The sequence below is a fragment of the Mytilus californianus genome, unplaced genomic scaffold, assembly GCF_021869535.1.
Source record: "Mytilus californianus isolate M0D057914Y unplaced genomic scaffold, xbMytCali1.0.p SCAF_10, whole genome shotgun sequence".
NCBI lineage: Eukaryota > Metazoa > Mollusca > Bivalvia > Mytilida > Mytilidae > Mytilus > Mytilus californianus.
In genome coordinates, this window is record NW_026262582.1 from 43,517,111 (window position 1) to 43,536,066 (window position 18,956).

Below are 18,956 nucleotides of genomic sequence, written 5' to 3' on the forward strand. Positions count from 1 at the left end.
CGTAATTCGCTAATAATAAATAACTATTAGACAGCATGACGCAGTCTGTAACACACGTACTTAAATTCCATCCTTTAGTTGAAATCTTAAATGTTTTGATTAACTGCAGCTGTATGTTGGCTATGTTTCTTTGGGCTTGTACAGTGATCCCTATCTGCGCTTGATCGATTTTTGAGTCCCTGAAATTTAGCTAAGCGGTATTTTCTGAGACCTTAATTTGGCCAAAATCTTGAACTTCTTTTGACAGATTTGCAATTAGACTATTGAGATCTACTTTTAGTTCATAATCTTTAGAAGCCTTGGTGGCATCCTTTATGCTTTCCGTGTCTCTAGCGACCATCTCATTACCCTGATACTTTCCAAAAACACCTGTTTGTCAGAAGAAAATTGTTTGATATGCAATGTTTGTTCCCTTAGTTCGATAAGCTTTCCTTCTATCGATTTTAGCTTCTGAAGGATTTCCGTTGCAAAGTTAGGTTACACAAGACTTGGACTTTTTTATCTGAATGATTTCTTGATAAAAACTTAGGTACACAATATGGATGGAATTAAACAGATTTACACAATTGAAATCAAAATTAGTGTTTTTCAAAATGCTATATATCCAACCATTTTTTTCCGATAATGTATCTGGTTCAAGTTTTTGAAAATTTTTATTGTTTTGTCAAAGGGTGAAAGTTAATATTTTGTCAAAATTTTATGAAAATTAAACGAGCCGAATTAATTTTATTCAAGGTGTTTGGTACCACCTTAAAAGTAGACGGAATGACAAGATCACTATTCAACACTTTGTATGATAGAAACACTTTGTATCATAAATATATCAAAAGACATCACTCTGATGTTCATTAAGCCTGCCAGATCTTTATACTTTATATCAACAATACTAAGATATTAGGTAAGGCAATACCCTTCAATAACTTAAGCTAAACTATGTGTCATACAAAAATATCAATATGGGAACATATTGTTATTGGCTTTGAACTAATTGTCAGTAACTGCGAGTACTCTCAAATCTGTACGTACTGTCTTATTTTTTTGTTGCGATGTACAAGACCGTTCACGGCCACTTTGTGTTTTTGTTAGATGTATTTCTGTTTGTATCCATCTGATGAGTTCAGCTTTTTCGAAATAATTTCTATACTTTGTTCTTATGTTGTACTGTTACACCATTGTCCATCGTTATGGGGAGAAAATATTTATGAATCTTAAAAAATGTGTTTAGCTTTTTCTATGGGGAATACAATGTGATGAAAATAATGAATTTTGACATCTCTTATCATATTTGGATCCACATATTTTGAAAATCAAACGTTTCAGATTGTTTTGTGCTCATTGGAGTCGATTCATAATCAGGACGACCCACTGATTGATCACGTGACATCTTTTTTATTTCACATCACAATGTCCAAATAGGTGTGGAGGCTCGATGGCCAAGTGGTGTTAGTAGTCGAACTACTGTATCACTAGACTGTCAACACTGAGTTTGTGAGATAGAATCATGCACGCTCGACTAAATCGTCTTTATTGACTAGGATTTTCAGTTTTCCTACCGAAGGTTGGTGGTTCTCTCCGTGAACTCTGGCGTTTTCCACCAAAAACAATTGACTGCAACGACATAGGACAATAGTGATGATAAAGGTGTTTACACTAATCAATAAATCAATCAAGTACATGAATTACCACAAGCCTTTTTTCTATTATTTTTATCCATTCTTATATTTTCATATATAATAAGTCTCAACGTATTAAACAAGCAACGCAAGTCATTTGTTTTAAAAGCTGAACATACAGCCAAATTAAACAGGTAATCTAGGTGCAAAAGGGCAGCTTGAGGTGTCAACCGCCAATTCAAAGTCCCTATCTATTAAATTATAATCCTGGTACCTTTGATAACTATTTACACCACTGGGTCGATGCCACTGCTGGTACACGTTTCGTCCACAGGGTATCACCAGCCCAGTAGTCAGCACTTTGCTGTTGACATGAATATCAATTATATGGTCATGTTTTATATATTATATTTGTTGGTAAGTTTTAAGTGAACAATGACATTAAAAGCAATATGTTTTGTCAGGGAAGGGTTTCTTTATATACGTTTTAAATTGAAGTTGTTGAATTGGTGGTCTTACACCTAGAGACTAACAACAGTCTTATTTCAAGCATTTGATAGAATTCACAAGTCATATTCATCAATTATATTTTATCTGTATTATCAACTGAAGAATAAAAGTACATAAATTAGTCTGTCTTCATTTAAACTATATTATATTCAACTAAAGTATTTAACTGATTTGAAAGTAATTGAAATGTTTCCGAAAGGTAATTGAAGATGACATCATACTTTTTGCTGCAATCCATAAAAAAATAAGGATTACATGTAATCAGAAATGTTGTAGCAATATCTGCTTACCATGCTGGAACATGGCCGAGTGGTCTAAGTAGTTACTACTGTAATCACTAGCCAGTCAACACTGAGGTTGTGAGTTCGAACCCCGCTCGTACGGGTGCACTCGACTCCAATCTTAATTGGCTATGATTGTCAGTTTTCCTATCGAAGGTCGGTGGTTTTCTCTGGGCACTCCGGCTTCCTCCACCAATAAAAACTGGCCGCCACGAAATAGCCCAAAAGCGGTGCTTAAAAGTGGCGCTAAAACACCAAAAATCTAATTAAATCTTACTGGAACACCTGAGATAACCCCCAGGATTTGGTGTGGTTTATGTTGCTGAGTCTTAAGTTTGTTGTGTTTTGTTTTATGTACCATTGGTTGTGTTTGTGTTTGTGTTTTTGGTCTTCTTCTTTCTTAGCCACATTTGGCGTTGTCAGTTTATTTTCGACTTAGGTATTTTTCGCCTCTGTCGATTTCTTAAAAAATTGTATTCAATTATAATCAATTACTACAACATTCATCACAGTATAAGAATCCATGACAAAGGAGACGATTTCGCTTTGACCTAAGCAGTTTAACATCATCCGCGTTATTTTCTAGGTCTAATTCGTCGGAAATGAAAAAGTCAGAAATATCGCAGTTATTTTTCATTTATTCTATTGATTGAAATCGTTTATTTTCGTCATAAATTACTTTTAACCTAATAACGTCGTACAACTCAGAAAACAAACGCAACAAAATAAAAATAAAAAAAACAAACCTTATAGTATTTCTGCAAGAGTAGTCAATCCAGGTGCTCTGCTTTCGCCTAGGAAATTTAGCTGTCTCTTCGTGCATAAACACTATACGGTCATGGTCGTTTGAGGTTCGTTGTTTTATTGTTATTTTTGTTCTGTATCTTGTATATGGACATTAGAAAAACAATTGATATCATGGCAACTATAGGGGATTTAGATTATTTAGATTGTGTTGATGAATGGATGGTATCAGATGAAAGTATGGTGTTTCTTTGTTTAACCACATTCAACACACCTTGAAAATAATTCATGTAGGATTTAACTGTTTCTGAAACATTTTTTCCATTTAACTGCATTGATCAAGTTCATGCTACGCCTTAAAACATTTTCAGGTACGTTTTTTTCTGCGCTGGGATCACATCCACAATCACACTCACTTGCCTCGAACACGTTACAACCAGACAACAGAATCGGTAAGGGATGGATTTAGGAGCGTTGAATATATGCTATTTCATAATAAATGTGGACACCTTTTTTGACATTGAATGGCTAGTATAACTTCATTGTATTTTATATAGTATCTATATTCTTATTTGTACCTTAATCTATATTAATGTTTTATGTCATCATCACTTTGTTTGACTACTAAAGTTTAATTTTGTTTCAGAAGCTAAAAAGAAACAGAATGCATAATTCAGAGGATTTTCTCCCACAGCAGGACCATTTATATTATTTAAGAGTATTAAAGCTTAATTCGAGGTCTTGATCTAATGACTTATTTCTTCATTAATTGTTTGATTGATTGTTTAGCGTCTTGCAACAAATATTCTATGCATCATCAGGATGACAGGATGAATCCAAAACATTGAATATTCAAGATTATTTAGCTTTGACTACTAGGCTGGTTTGAAACAATTTGTTACACTTTAAATTGCAATACTTTTTTGAGTAATCTTCTAATACGTAATAACCCAAAATATTCGGTTGTAGAAATTTGATACACTTCTTTGAATATACTACCCTCACCATAAAAAAGTTAAAACAAAATGGATCCTTTTATGTTATATCAAAGTGTGATATTTTGACAATATATGTAGCAATTTTTTTTGTTTAACATATTCCTGAACTTAGGCAGCTGATTTAATGATTTGGAAACTTGTTAAACGACTAAGTACAAAAATACCGTTTCCTTTTTATTGCATATGAGTAGTGTTGTTTTCTCCTTTTCATAATTCACAACACCAGGACCATCTAGTCCATCTGATTCTGTTAGTAATGTTTTAATGACTTTCCCGTCATGTAGTATTATTGTCAAATTATTGGACACAGAACCTACAACAAACACGTTATTGTAATTGTCTACTGCCACATCGCGAGGATGTCTGATGGTTTTACTATTAAACATCCACACAAGTTTTCCGTTCATAAGACAACAATGTAATTTGTCATCTCTGGAGTCTGTGTAGAATATCCTGTATCTGCTAGTAGTGAGGTTAACTACATTAATAGGTGTTGTTCTAAATGTTCCCAGTTGTCTCCAGCATAGATCATGGACTTATACTCTGTCTACCTACTACATAAAGTCCTCCATTCTCTAGAGATACCCCCAAAGCATTTTTTATAAAACAGATTTTCTTCTCGACTTGGAAAGTATTGGTATTCATTATTTCGGGGAATCTTGCAGTACCGTAAGTCACAACAAAACGATAATAATCCACCATTGCAATTCAATACGGAAAATCAGAGACTGGGATATCACGCGTATGTTCCCCTGCATCGCTATACTCGATTAAATATCTCCTTGCGTAATTCGCTTATAATAAATAACTATTAGACAGCATGACGCAGTCTGTAACACACGTACTTAAATTCCATCCTTTAGTTGAAATCTTAAATGTTTTGATTAACTGCAGCTGTATGTTGGCTATGTTTCTTTGGGCTTGTACAGTGATCCCTATCTGCGCTTGATCGATTTTTGAGTCCCTGAAATTTAGCTAAGCGGTATTTTCTGAGACCTTAATTTGGCCAAAATCTTGAACTTCTTTTGACAGATTTGCAATTAGACTATTGAGATCTACTTTTAGTTCATAATCTTTAGAAGCCTTGGTGGCATCCTTTATGCTTTCCGTGTCTCTAACGACCATCTCATTACCCTGATACTTTCCAAAAAACACCTGTTTGTCAGAAGAAAATTGTTTGATATGCAATGTTTGTTCCCTTAGTTCGATAAGCTTTCCTTCTATCGATTTTAGCTTCTGAAGGATTTCCGTTGCAAAGTTAGGTTACACAGGACTTGGACTTTTTTATCTGAATGATTTCTTGATAAAAACTTAGGTACACAATATGGATGGAATTAAACAGATTTACACAATTGAAATCAAAATTAGTGTTTTTCAAAATGCTATATATCCAACCATTTTTTTCCGATAATGTATCTGGTTCAAGTTTTTGAAAATTTTTATTGTTTTGTCAAAGGGTGAAAGTTAATATTTTGTCAAAATTTTATGAAAATTAAACGAGCCGAATTAATTTTATTCAAGGTGTTTGGTACCACCTTAAAAGTAGACGGAATGACAAGATCACTATTCAACACTTTGTATGATAGAAACACTTTGTATCATAAATATATCAAAAGACATCACTCTGATGTTCATTAAGCCTGCCAGATCTTTATACTTTATATCAACAATACTAAGATATTAGGTAAGGCAATACCCTTCAATAACTTAAGCTAAACTATGTGTCATACAAAAATATCAATATGGGAACATATTGTTATTGGCTTTGAACTAATTGTCAGTAACTGCGAGTACTCTCAAATCTGTACGTACTGTCTTATTTTTTTGTTGCGATGTACAAGACCGTTCACGGCCACTTTGTGTTTTTGTTAGATGTATTTCTGTTTGTATCCATCTGATGAGTTCAGCTTTTTCGAAATAATTTCTATACTTTGTTCTTATGTTGTACTGTTACACCATTGTCCATCGCTATGGGGAGAAAATATTTATGAATCTTAAAAAATGTGTTTAGCTTTTTCTATGGGGAATACAATGTGATGAAAATAATGAATTTTGACATCTCTTATCATATTTGGATCCACATATTTTGAAAATCAAACGTTTCAGATTGTTTTGTGCTCATTGGAGTCGATTCATAATCAGGACGACCCACTGATTGATCACGTGACATCTTTTTTATTTCACATCACAATGTCCAAATAGGTGTGGAGGCTCGATGGCCAAGTGGTGTTAGTAGTCGAACTACTGTATCACTAGACTGTCAACACTGAGTTTGTGAGATAGAATCATGCACGCTCGACTAAATCGTCTTTATTGACTAGGATTTTCAGTTTTCCTACCGAAGGTTGGTGGTTCTCTCCGTGAACTCTGGCGTTTTCCACCAAAAACAATTGACTGCAACGACATAGGACAATAGTGATGATAAAGGTGTTTACACTAATCAATAAATCAATCAAGTACATGAATTACCACAAGCCTTTTTTCTATTATTTTTATCCATTCTTATATTTTCATATATAATAAGTCTCAACGTATTAAACAAGCAACGCAAGTCATTTGTTTTAAAAGCTGAACATACAGCCAAATTAAACAGGTAATCTAGGTGCAAAAGGGCAGCTTGAGGTGTCAACCGCCAATTCAAAGTCCCTATCTATTAAATTATAATCCTGGTACCTTTGATAACTATTTACACCACTGGGTCGATGCCACTGCTGGTACACGTTTCGTCCCCAGGGTATCACCAGCCCAGTAGTCAGCACTTTGCTGTTGACATGAATATCAATTATATGGTCATGTTTTGTATATTATATTTGTTGGTAAGTTTTAAGTGAACAATGACATTAAAAGCAATATGTTTTGTCAGGGAAGGGTTTCTTTATATACGTTTTAAATTGAAGTTGTTGAATTGGTGGTCTTACACCTAGAGACTAACAACAGTCTTATTTCAAGCATTTGATAGAATTCACAAGTCATATTCATCAATTATATTTTATCTGTATTATCACCTGAAGAATAAAAGTACATAAATTAGTCTGTCTTCATTTAAACTATATTATATTCAACTAAAGTATTTAACTGGTTTGAAAGTAATTGAAATGTTTCCGAAAGGTAATTGATGATGACATCATACTTTTTGCTGCAATCCATAAAAAAATAAGGATTACATGTTATCAGAAATGTTGTAGCAATATCTGCTTACCATGCTGGAACATGGCCGAGTGGTCTAAGTAGTTACTACTGTAATCACTAGCCAGTCAACACTGAGGTTGTGAGTTCGAACCCCGCTCGTACGGGTGCACTCGACTCCAATCTTAATTGGCTATGATTGTCAGTTTTCCTATCGAAGGTCGGTGGTTTTCTCCGGGCACTCCGGCTTCCTCCACCAATAAAAACTGGCCGCCACGAAATAGCCCAAAAGCGGTGCTTAAAAGTGGCGCTAAAACACCAAAAATCTAATTAAATCTTACTGGAACACCTGAGATAACCCCCAGGTTTTGGTGTGGTGTATGTTGCTGAGTCTTAAGTTTGTTGTGTTTTGTTTTATGTACTATTGGTTGTGTTTGTGTTTGTGTTTTTGGTCTTCTTCTTTCTTAGCCACATTTGGCGTTGTCAGTTTATTTTCGACTTAGGTATTTTTCGCCTCTGTCGATTTCTTAAAAAATTGTATTCAATTACAATCAATTACTACAACATTCATCACAGTATAAGAATCCATGACAAAGGAGACGATTTCGCTTTGACCTAAGCAGTTTAACATCATCCGCGTTATTTTCTAGGTCTAATTCGTCGGAAATGAAAAAGTCAGAAATATCGCAGTTATTTTTCATTTATTCTATTGATTGAAATCGTTTATTTTCGTCATAAATTACTTTTAACCTAATAACGTCGTACAACTCAGAAAACAAACGCAACAAAATAAAAATAAAAAAAACAAACCTTATAGTATTTCTGCAAGAGTAGTCAATCCAGGTGCTCTGCTTTCGCCTAGGAAATTTAGCTGTCTCTTCGTGCATAAACACTATACGGTCATGGTCGTTTGAGGTTCGTTGTTTTATTGTTATTTTTGTTCTGTATCTTGTATATGGACATTAGAAAAACAATTGATATCATGGCAACTATAGGGGATTTAGATTATTTAGATTGTGTTGATGAATGGATGGTATCAGATGAAAGTATGGTGTTTCTTTGTTTAACCACATTCAACACACCTTGAAAATAGGAATCACAAAATTCATGTAGGATTTAACTGTTTCTGAAACATTTTTTCCATTTAACTGCATTGATCAAGTTCATGCTACGCCTTAAAACATTTTCAGGTACGTTTTTTTCTGCGCTGGGATCACATCCACAATCACACGCACTTGCCTCGAACACGTTACAACCAGACAACAGAATCGGTAAGGGATGGATTTAGGAGCGTTGAATATATGCTATTTCATAATAAATGTGGACACCTTTTTTGACATTGAATGGCTAGTATAACTTCATTGTATTTTATATAGTATCTATATTCTTATTTGTACCTTAATCTATATTAATGTTTTATGTCATCATCACTTTGTTTGACTATTAAAGTTTAATTTTGTTTCAGAAGCTAAAAAGAAACAGAATGCATAATTCAGAGGATTTTCTCCCACAGCAGGACCATTTATATTATTTAAGAGTATTAAAGCTTAATTCGAGGTCTTGATCTAATGACTTATTTCTTCATTAATTGTTTGATTGATTGTTTAGCGTCTTGCAACAAATATTCTATGCATCATCAGGATGACAGGATGAATCCAAAACATTGGTTTTGTAAAAGTTAAAGAAACTGCCAATGAACAATGAGGGAATGTTTCAAATGGACAGAAATCTGTTCATATCAACATAATTATTATAGATTATTTCTAAACAAATGACTTAACTATAAATTCGTAAATAAATCCAAAAATTGCATGTTTAATAATGTTAAACAAAAATGTAGCATTGACAAAAAATCATTTGCTAGGAACATTTTACAATTTCCAACATCATATAGGAGACAAAAGAGCAACATAAATATCAGGCTGATAATTTATTACGCCAAAAGCATGTTTCATCTACCTAGGACTCAATACTCAAATATAGAATATATATCACTGTATCAAAATATATTTCAACAACAATCATGAGTAGTGATATTCATGTGTCAATAATTCCTATATACGAAACCTGGCGTTCCTACATTCCGTTGTCGTCAGCATTGTCGTCAACATTTGAGATTTAGTCTGTGGTTAATTTTCTTAAAATTCAATCACTTTATAAATTTTAAAAGCTTTATGGGATTTTATGTTATTTGAATAGAAGCTTTTTCCATGATCAAGTGTTAACATTTAGATCTTAATGTTGAAAATAAATATTTTTCAAGATAACATTTAGACACAGTCTAAGTACGCGGCCACGTCCACTTGTAATTGTAATTGTAGTATTTGTATTTTTATCCATCTGATGAGTTAAGCCTCTTTCAACTGATTTTTATAGTTCGTTCTTATGTTGTACTGTTACACAAAATAAAGGCAACAGTAGTATACCGCTGTTCGAAATTCATCAATCGATTGAGAAAAAAAAACAAATCCGGGTTACAAACTAAAACTGAGGGAAACACATCAAATATAAGAGGAGAACTACGACACAACAGAAACACAACATTAAAATGTAACACACACAGAAAGATACTATAATATAACAATGGCCATTTTCCTGACTTGGTACAGGACATTTTAAGGAAAAAATGGTGGGTTGAACCTGGTTTTGTGGCTAGCCAAACCTCCCGCTTTTATGTCAATGTTAAATATATCATTGATCTGAGCGTCACCAATACACCACTGTCCCATGTTAGGGGGAGGGTTGGGATCCCGCTAACATGTTTAACCCCACCACATTCTGTATGTATGTGCCTTTCCAAAGTCAGGAGCCTGTAATTCAGTGGTTGTCGTTTGTTTATATGTTACATATTTGTTTTTCGTTCTTTTTTCGTACAGAAATTAGGCCGTTAGTTTTCTCGTTTGAATTGTTTTACATTGTCAATTCGGGGCCTTTTATAGCTGACTGTACGGTATGGGCTTTGCTCATTGATGAAGGGCGTACAGTGACCTATAGTTGTTAATTTCTGTGTCATTTGGTCTCGTGTGGAGAGTTGTCTCATTGGCAATCATACCACATCTTCTTTTTTATAAATACCATTGTTTTAGACATCAAAATGTATGTCAAACCTTCGTAAAATTTATAAATCTAAGAAAAAGGCTTTTTCATGATCTAGAGATAGCAACTGAAGCAAAAAGGTTTTGTTTTTCTCCGAGTTATGAACTTTGACCTTTCCTTGTTATCTTCTGCATATTTTCTATACAAAATATTAACAGTTTAATATAAGTAAATGAAGTAATCCCTTTCTTAAAAAGTGCGTACGAATTTAAAAGTAATTTCAATCAAAATTTGATTAAATGGAAGTACACATGTCAGAATGTTCTCCAACTAAAACTCCCCTCACGTAATATGAATACCGGTTATAAAATCAAATGAATCACAATATGTACAATTTTTATTAAAGAACTTAAAACGATGCGCCAAACACTAAACGGTAACTGAAAGCAAGTTCGAACTATGTGTTGCTTCAGACATTATTTTTTAACGAATTTTTACACACAAAATTAGTTGTTTGGAATATTGTTCTACCAATAAAATCCCAGACACTGCTTGTACACATGTATATAACACTATCCTAACCACATACTATTTCTGCATCAAAACAAGATGGATCGTTTGATATCAACATATCCGATATATCTTAATTAAACATGATATATCGTATCGAATTTTCTTCAACGTACGAACCTTTTGCTATTTGAAGTAAAACGTTTTAATCCAATCGGTACAAAGCAGCCGTTCCTCCTTTATTGCATATAAGTAATGTTCTTTTCTCATTGTTATAGTACAACGCCTGTGGCCTATCCAGTCCATCCGATTCTGTCAGTAATGTCTTACTCTCTTTTCCGTCATGTTGTATTATTGTTAGATTATATGAAGTAGAACTTACGACGTAGACGTTATCGCTATTGTCTACTGTCGCATTGAAAGGATACATGATGTTTGTACTTTCAAACTGCCACAACTCATCCCCATTCATAAGGCAACAATGTACTTTGTTACTATTGCAGTCTGTGTAGAATATCATGTGTTTGCTGGAAGTGAGGTTAATTACTCTATTAGATGCTATTTTCAATGTTTCCAGTTGTCTCCCTGATAGATCCAGGACTTGTATTGTAGCGATTCCACTCACTACATAAAGTCTCCCATTCTGGTGAGATACTCCCCAACAACTTTTTGGAAAACTGATTTTCTTTTCGACTTGGAAGGTATCATTATTCATTATTTCTAAGAAGCTTGCAGAACCGTACGTCACAACAATACGATAAGAATCTATCACTGCAATACTACACGGAAACTGTGAGACCGGAATATCATTAATATGTTCACCTTTGTTGCTGTACTCCATTAAAGATTTGCTTGCGCTGTTCACCATTAATAAATGACCATTAGACAACATGACGCAGCCTGTTATATTCATTTCGACATTTTTTTCTTTCATTGATATTCTAAATGTTTTAATTAACTGGAGCTGTATGTTGGATATGTTTCCTGATGTAGGGATTGTGATACTTATTTGAGCTTGTTCGATTTTGGTGTCTCTGAAATCTAGATTAGGGATATTTTCTGTGACCTTGATTTGGCCAAAAGCTTGAACTTCTTTTAACAGTTTTGTGATTTGACTATTGATATCTACTTTTAATTCATAATCTTTAGAAGCATCTATGGAATCCTTGATGGATTTGGTCTCGCTAACAATCAATCTAATACCCTGATACATTCCAAGAAACACCTGTATATCAGAAGAAAATTGTTTGATGTGCAATGTTTGTTCCCTAAGTTTGGTAAGCTTTTCCTCTGCTGATTTTAGTTTCTGAAGGATTTTTGCATATTCTGATTTACAAGAACGAGAAGTTGATCCTAGTTCCAGTAGCAATTTTTCTTCTAACTTGTCTAAGTGAGTGTTTACTTTTTTTCGCATTTCAAGTATTATCTTTCTTATTTCTAACTCCTGTTTTTCAATTTCCCTTGTAGCGCAGTCACGGTTTGTTATGCACTGTTCAACGTTTCTAAGTGTTCTGTCAATTGACTCTACAAGATCAGACAATGCTGTTGATTGTCTGGCATTTTTTGAAGCAACACTTATTGATATAACATCAGCACAAGACTTGTGATTTGACGGGACACACACCATACATAATGCTTTGTCATGATTTTTACAGAACCACTCTAAGTTTTCTCCATGATGTTCACAGACCTGAGAGATCGAAACGTGTTCAATCTTGCGGTAATCTGCTATCGAAATGAACTTATGATTTCTTGTTATTTTGTTTTTTCTGTGTGCATTTTCGCAGTCTTCACATAACCCTTCTTCACAATTAGTACACCAACTTCTCGACCCCTTTGTGATGTCATCATACCCACACGGACTACATAGTATACGTAATTGAACTGATGAAGACATCGGAATTTACTGAAAGTCCAAAATAATATCAATTTATCATTATTTATATTTTTGTATATGATATGTAAATGTTTTATCTTTAAAGTCTTTCAGGAAAAATATTGTACTCCAAGGCAATGAAAAAAGGGTAGTCTATAAAAAGTGATAAAATCAAACGTATCAACAGACGGAACGAGTGGAAAACAACTGTCAAAGTCATGACTTGATACAAGATATTTTCCCAATAAAATGATAGATTAAACCATGACCCATATGTAAAACCGACAACCACATGGGTGCAGCAAATATGTGAGGGATGCAGTATTTTTCTGCTTTCTTTCTATCACGGCCTAATGTTTGAATTTTATCCTGGATAATTGATCTTTCTCGTGACTTTTGATGTTTTTCATAAGGTCTTTTTAAATCTTTACCATATAACTAGCTAGACCTTCTACTTGTATGACAGTTGTGTATATTTCCGTTAAGTTGACAAAAGTTGGTAAGAAAACCAAACTGACATACAAGGTTAATGTCATTATAATTGGAATTCTGCCGCAAAATCATACATTTTAATAGAAATAACCGAACCAGATTCTGATCATAAATAAATGCTCTATATGTCAAATGCAATTTTTGACGTTTTTACCTTTTTTGTCTGTTTGTTTTGCTCACACATTGATGTCAATATAATGGAATTCTATGCGACTGTAATACAAGTGAGAGGTTTAGCTAGCTATAAAACCAGGTTTCTACATAAGGAAATGCCTGTGCAAAGTTAGTAATATGACAGTTGTTTTCCATTCGTTAGATGTGTTTGAGCTTTTAATTTTGCCATATTATAAAGAGATTTCCGTTTTTGAATTTCTCTTGTAGTTCGGTATTTTTATTACTTTATCTTTTAACTAGAATTGAATTTCGTAGATGAAAGTGTTTCATTAAGGGAAATTGTGCAGATGACTGAAACTGAACTTTGAAAGTCTCTGTTATTTTTTTTTTTAAATTACAAAATAAATTAAAGAAATTAACTATGAGAATGTACAATTAAAGTTTACCTGTTATGTACTTGTAACCTGTTATTTGTAGAGAAACACCCTCTGAATGTTGTTCATTATCACAGTACAAAGTTGTACATGTAAAGTTACCTGATTAGATTTGACTTTTAAACCAAAACATCTTATATCGTTTGAATAGTGTCAAAACACGGACAATGATAATGTAATTACTTTAATTCGTTATTGAAGTTTTCGGTTTTCCTGTGTGTGTATATTTTAAAATGAAATCTGTTGATAGTGATTTTCCCCCATACTACAAATGTAAAATCGTAAATGATAAACAGTGTTAATTGATATATTTTCAATTATAATCTCTTTTGTGATACTCGATGCCGAAGCATTTTCAAATTCCGAAACATGATACATGATACTAACGACGGAGGTTTGCAGTAAGCGTATAGGACCCATAAAACTATTATCATACAACGAGACAAGAGTTATGTTTAATAAAGATGATCCTTGATTGTCCAAAAGAATTCTCTAATTGTATTACTGCAAAATTTCATGCCTCCATATGAATCAAGTGAAGTTATGAAGCCCTGGGGAAGTTGAATTCGACATCTCGTGTTGGGAATATAACACGCTAACTTTTTAGGCAAATAGTCCATCCTTATTCAATATTCCCTGATTTTCCAGTGCAAAGATAAATCACAGAACTCAGAGGAAAATTCAAAACGGAAAGTCCCAAATCAAATGGCAAAATCAAATGCTCAAATACATCAAACGAATGGATAACAACTGTCATATTCCTGACTTGTCACAGATATTTTCATATGTAGAAAATGGTCGATTTAACCTGGTTTTATAGCTAGCTAAAACTCTACCCTTGTATGACAGTCGCATAAAATTCCATTATATTGACAACGATGTGTGAACAAAACAAACACACACAATAGGTAAAAATGTCAAAAATTGGGGTACAGCAGTCAACATTGTGTTATAATCTTAATTACTATAAAACAAACAAATATGTAACAAAGAAACACAAAAAGGCACATAGACAAAGCACATGATCAAAAATTAACAACAAGAATACAAAAATTGACCATAACACAATGACGGGATGTATAAGAACAGAGCCACGTCATATGTAACAAAGAACACAAAAAGTCATATAGACAAAGCTTATTAGCATAAAAGAAAGACAAGAATACACAAATTTTACCATAGCACAATAGCACAATGACGGGATGAATAAGTACAGAGTCACGTCATATGTAACAAAGAAACACAAAAAGGAATATAGACAAAGCACAATAGCAAAAGCAAAAATGAAAGACAAGAATTTACCATAGCACAATAACACAATGACGGGATGTAAAAGTACAAAGCCACGTCAAATGGATATCACCAAAAATAAAATAAACAGTAAAAGTAACATCAAAAAGACCATCGTGTATTATTTGTGAAGTTGATACGGAATATTTATCTTGGTATCTTCCGATACAAACTCATTGTAAATTTAACATATTTAAACATTGATCCAGGCTCATAAAGTGTATATACTATATGGTTATATATAAAGTATATTATAATAATTGTATGGCATTCTGAACTAGATGTTATGAAGCGTAAATGTTTTCTCATATAGTTAAGAAGAGCTGGGATGATAATAGTTATCGCACTCGGACTTAGTGTGTCATTGTAAATCATCCTCTGGTCTCCGGCAAACGGGGTGATCTTACACTAACACACTGCTTCCTCATAGTATAACTAATACAGACATATGCATATTTTGAATCTTCTCTGATTATATGAAATCCTTCTGATGGTAAATGGCTATATTATAAATATAACTTTTGATTTATTCCTCTCTCTCTCTTTCTCTCTTGCAAGTTGCGAAAACATAAACAGGTTAAAATGTAAAATAACCTGTCTTAGATTATTGATTGATTGTTTTGCTATAGCTAATGAAATTAATTCATTGCTGTTATGACCATATTTTGTATATTTTGTGCAAGCAAAAAATCAGATCGTTAAAAAACAAGAAAATAAATTCGTGAATTCATTCATTTGTGCTCTGTAAAACTGTAAATTCGGATTAAAGTTTTTAATGTTTTATAAAAAATGTTTAACAAATGAAAATTATTTAATATAATTGCATCGTTTCGTACACCTTTAATCTTTTATATGACATTTAAAAGGTACGTATTATATTTGAATGTAAATATTAAGGGCATTTATCACGAGGTCTCGATAACAGGTGTCATTACTTAACTTTTATCCATGAAGTGTTTGTTTACATATTGTTACTAAATTTAATAGAGATTGTTCGTGTTATATCGAATACTGAAGATAGACACACGGCGACATAATCAATAGTACATACTGCAAAGCATTGCATATTTATAATAATAACCTTTCTTCTCATTTTGTGTTAATGTTGCTAACTTTAACGGAAGTTTACTTTAAAAAAAATATAACATGAGTAAATACATGATTATTTAACAAGTATGCGCTTTCAAAAAGCTTGTATGACCTCGTAAATCAATAACTATAACACCACAAACTGGGAAACCTATCTATTGACAGCCATTCCTGTCTCTGCTGTTTATAAAACACTAATTTGACTGAAACAATGTAGCGGATATTTTTTTCAATTTATTGTATGACCAATACTGGCGATCAACACTACATTTTTCATGTTAACAAGTATAACACGAAATAACTCAGATCCTTTCAGACTGATGTGATTCGACAAGTTACAAAAATGTACAAATTAGCCATGAACAACTATTCCTCTACGTAACTTTCCAAAAAAGATATTTTGATATCTAACTTGTCTTATTTGAATTTAGTGTGAATACCTCTAGTAGTACGGAAATCGGTATTTTGTTAAACATATATAAAGTGTAAAAGAATGTTTTCACGTGAGACTTTGTAGAACGCACGCGTTGATCATAAATGAATACTTATTCCAAAATGATATTAACTCAAAGATATTCAAAGTATCATTCCTTTTAACTAACATGATTAAGGTGTGAAATCTCATATTTTACTTTTTTATTTGATTGCACGATCATGTCCTTGAGAATGCTTTAAATAGAAACTATTTGTTTGTTACAATCTCTATGTTAGCCTGTTATAAAAAGAATACGGGAAGCTTTACAGTCAATCAAATTAGGCTTTTTGAGTAGCACCACTAATGCATGCCCAAGATTTGGCTAGCCATAAAACCAGGTTCGATCCACTTCAAAAATAGCATTAAATCAAAGAAATTCAAAGTATAAAAATAAGCACGCATCATGCAAACTTGCACGATTAAGGCCTGACATCAACTGTTTTTCTATTTACCAGATTACCCGGTCATGTCAAGATATAGCATCTGAGTCATACTTTTTTTCTTTTGCTGGGCCAAAATGGTTATTCAGAACGTAATGGCTTAAAATATACAATGTTTGTTTTCCAATCACAAAGATTTGTACAAATCTTCAGAAAATGACAAAAACAAAAATGGCTAGATGCAAACCTGGACTGTTATGTACTCCCATGCATAATATCATCCACAAAAATGACACCATTCAATAGTCTGTCTTGGTTGAAAGTTAAAAGAGAATACAAATCCTTATATGTACATCTGTTGTATATTGACTTATACTATATATATTTAACTTTTAGCTTGAAAACGGAAGGAGCTACTTGGACAAACCATACCAAACGTATGACGGAAGAAAAAGACAGACAGACAAACATATACATGGTCAGACAGATGGACGAACAGACAGACGGATGTACTGAGTTCCCTTCCTCATACTTTGTCGCGGCGACATAATAAAAGGGGCAATCAAAATAATAACGATTTAGAGTTTATCATCTTGTATGGAGTATCGAGATCTGTTCTTGATGAAGACTGTATGCTCTCTACATGTCGGTCGGTTGTTCGTATTAAAACCACATACCGATTACTATTATAAGCTAATTCGGGATATTGTTTACGTGAACGAAAGTCTTGATAAGTTTTAGATCGTGCTTGTTACTTAAAGAACATCATTATGGATTCCGGTGAACGAAGATTTTGTAAAATATTCAAGATCCAACCTTTTGATAATCTTAAATCCCAAATCTACATATTTTGCATTCGTATTAGTTATTTTAACATCTACACGATATGCTACAAGGTCAAGGGAAATATCATGAGTAAGTCCTTGCTTTATTGCAGTTGCCTTTTGAAGTATTGAAATTTCTTTTTCCGAAAAAAAGTATAAGCATATGACTTTTTTTTAATTTTAAAAATATAAACCTCGTAATAAAAGATTCTTAGGCGAAAAATGTATTCTCTCGTTTAAACATTTTTTCGCAAAATTTATGTTTGTCAAATACAATCATGGACAGAAGTGTTTGACGAAAAAAGATCAATCATATAAATGACACGTTATTTTAATAAAAACACATGACGACAAATTGTTCAATATTTCATTTCTAAAAAAATCTTTAGTGAAATAAAGATAAAACCCATCAGAATAGCTTTAAATTCTTGTTTTGTTGCTAAAAAAACACAAAATAAAACAAAAGTATCTTTAGTATGATATTTAGATATAAGAAGATGTGGAATGAGTGCCAATGAGACAACTCTCCATCCAAGTCACAATTTGTAAAAGTAAACCATTATAGGTCAAAGTACGGCCTACAACACGGAGCCTTGGCTCACACCGAACAGCAAAGCTATAAATAGCCCCAAAATGACTAGTGTAAAACCATTCAAACAAGAAAACCAACGATCTAATCTATATAAAAAACGAGAAACGAGAAACACTTATGAACCAAATCAACAAACGACAACCACTGAACATCAAATTCCTGACTTAAGACAGGTGTAAACAAATGCAGTGGGTTTAAACGTTTTAATATGCGCCAACCTTCACCCTTACCTGAAACAATAGTGTAACATCATAACATAGAAAGACACACTGTAAAATATGAATTGAAATGGCTTAACTCAATCAAAAGACATATTAACAAAAACAAGTAAACATACACTGAACGAATAAATTTGATCTATGACACAATGTAAATACAAAATTAATAAAACAAGGGGATTAGATGTAAAGCAATATCAGAAAGACTCCGTATGGTATTACATGTATATATAATTTATTATTTTTAGGGTTAATCTTCTTTCCAATTACCGTCAAAGTTTTTCTTTATTGTGAAAACAAAATACCACTCATAAAATAATGTTCAATTCTCCATTCAAATCAAAGGTCTTACTC